This window comes from Megalobrama amblycephala, linkage group LG17, assembly GCF_018812025.1.
Source record: "Megalobrama amblycephala isolate DHTTF-2021 linkage group LG17, ASM1881202v1, whole genome shotgun sequence".
In the NCBI taxonomy this organism is placed as follows: Eukaryota; Metazoa; Chordata; class Actinopteri; order Cypriniformes; family Xenocyprididae; genus Megalobrama; species Megalobrama amblycephala.
The window spans coordinates 5399841-5402541 of NC_063060.1; positions in this window are offsets into that span (position 1 = coordinate 5399841).

A 2701-nucleotide genomic window follows, 5' to 3' on the forward strand; every position below is an offset into this window, starting at 1 on the left:
TAAAGGGAATGTTAATAATGCAATAATAAAAGAAAAAAAAAATAATAAGTCAGAGTTTCAATACATCATCAAACCAATAAACAAACAAACAAATGGATATAGCGACCAAAAAGGGGTAATGGAGAATGAAATAAATGAAAAGAATAAAATAAGTAAATGTGTTCTTCTTATAACCCTTATATAGTTAAATTTTCTATTTTTCTATTTTATTGTTTATATTTTATAAAATTAATCTCTTTTAACCTATTTAAGTTCAATCTAATAAAGCTAATTAACTCTTATTCTGCTAATATGGAATATAGATACATAGAATATAAAATTTATGTTTACCTATTTATTCAATTTGTTTCTAATTGGCTTATTTAATATAGATAATAACTGACTTTGACTTATGAATACAATTCTTCCAAATGACACTTTGAAATACCCTTTTCACTCTTGTTCTTCAGAAAAATAACAACAACAAAAATAAAATAAAATAAAACCAAATAATTTGACAGTGGATTTGAGAGTAGAAAATCAGTATAAAAAAAAAAGAAAGAAATTACAATAGATAAAACTTAATGCTCTCAATAAGAGTCCCAATGTGGATTAGGGTTTCACCAAACTTTAACTCAGTTCAGTGCTGCTTACACGAGCTCCGTCTTCCGCAATTGAGTCCTGAGCAACGCAGTTCGGTCAGAAAAACGAAGGAAAAGCGTGTGCACAATCCTACCACTTTCTTGATTCACGCAGCTCGATCCTTATATGGGCATGACTCGCCAGTTCCTGCTCGCAGGCTCTTTCTAGTGCAATGGGACAGGGACAGTTCAAGTTCAAAGTCTTCTTCGACGATCGTCCGATTCCAGAAAATATGCTGCACCCGACTCAAGAGATGATGAAAAGCAAGAAGAGAATGGAAGAAAAAAAAAAAAACCCAACCAAGAGAATTCGAATTTTCTAGTTATGAAGTTTTCAGACAGGCAAAACTCCAACCTCTGGAAGTTTCTCTCTCCTATAACAGTTTACACCAGCATCAACCGTGATAAACGATTGACGATGTTCAATTCACGTTTCTTCTCTCAAAATCTGTTATTTTTCTTAACAAAAGTGCTGATTTATGTGTTGTAATTCTGTTTTTCTTCTTCTTTTTCAGGACTGTGTCGTAACTGCTGCTTCTCTCTTTCGCATTCGCGCGTTCTCGCTCGTACTCTCTCTCGCACAGCTCCGATCATAGGGCGGGGCTAACTCCTCGCTCTCCTCATTGGACCAATCTCAAATTTGTTTTATTTGAATATTTTTCAAATTAGTTTATTTCTTTTTGAATTTATGCATTTTCCTATTTTCTATTTCACAAATGTTATTAAAATAAATTACTGATTTACATATTCATGAGTGTTATAGTTTTTATTCCCTTTTCTGTTTTTCATTAACAAGGCTCTTAGTAACCTGGGTTACACCCTCCCCTCCTGAATTCATGCACGTCCCGCTGCATCTGCATATTTTTGGGGTTGAGTTACAACCACAGGTACAGTATCAGCAGAAGCAACATTCGCCTCTAAAGAAGTGCTGAATGCGGCACTCAGACCTTGCAACAGAGATTGAATCACCACGGTAAGCGGATTTCCCAATTGGGGATACTCAAGTCTTTTTGCAGGCTGTCTTTCTCTTTGTGAACGCCTGGGAATCACTCCGTGCTCAAACTCGGTGTCATTTCCTTGTTCACTCTGGTCACCTACAGCATCCATAGTTTCACTTGGAACTGGACTCTCTCTACTCCTATTCTCACCCTCACATTCTGCTTCCATTTCAGTCTCCTGGGCAGGCAACTCATCTACCGACTTGGAACAGAGATCCAATCCTGTATTGATGGGACCTAACTCTAGCTCATCAGAAGACGGTCCTACTTCTCCTAATTCAGGTAAGCTTTCCTCTACAGGTCCGCAATCAGGTATGGCTTCCTTTACAGGTTCTTCTAAGATCTCCCCTGATAACCTACAGGTAGGTACACTCTCTCCAACAGGTTCACCAACAGGTAGGTCAATTTTGACGTTCTGGGGTCTTGGGCAGGGTAAGGGCTCAGGATTCACTAAAACTCGAGTTTCAAAGTTCAGCCTATCCCTTAACAAAGGACTAAGAAACTGATCATCCTCTGACCCAGAATCCTCACACACAGACTCTAGCTCTTGTAACTCATTATTTGCACAAGCTCTAGTCCTAGGCCTGCAAACTCTTTGCTTAGGCTGCCGCTCACATTGATCTGGCTGCAAAAATCCACAGGGCAACAACAGATCACGATGTAACGTCCTGAGAGGGCCACTCTGTCCAACTGGCCGGACAGTGTACACTGGTAAGTCGCCTGCTCTCTTGACTACTACTTGGACACCTTGCTCCCATTTGTCAGCGAGCTTATGCTTCCCTCGCAACCTAACATTGCGCACAAGAACTCTGTCACCCTCCTCCAAAGTAGAAGCAACTACGCGTTCATCGAACCGTCTTTTGTTACGCTCTGCTAGCTTAGCAGCATTCTTCTTAGCTATCTCATAGCTCTCTCTCAACCGGTCTTTCAAATCTTTCACGTACTGAGAGTGGGATTTTGCAGGAGATTCTATTGGCAAGCCGAAAGCCAAATCCACTGGCAAGCGAGGCAGCCGCCCAAACATGAGCTCATAAGGAGCATACCCAGTTGTATCATTGCGCGTACAATTGTATGCGTGCACTA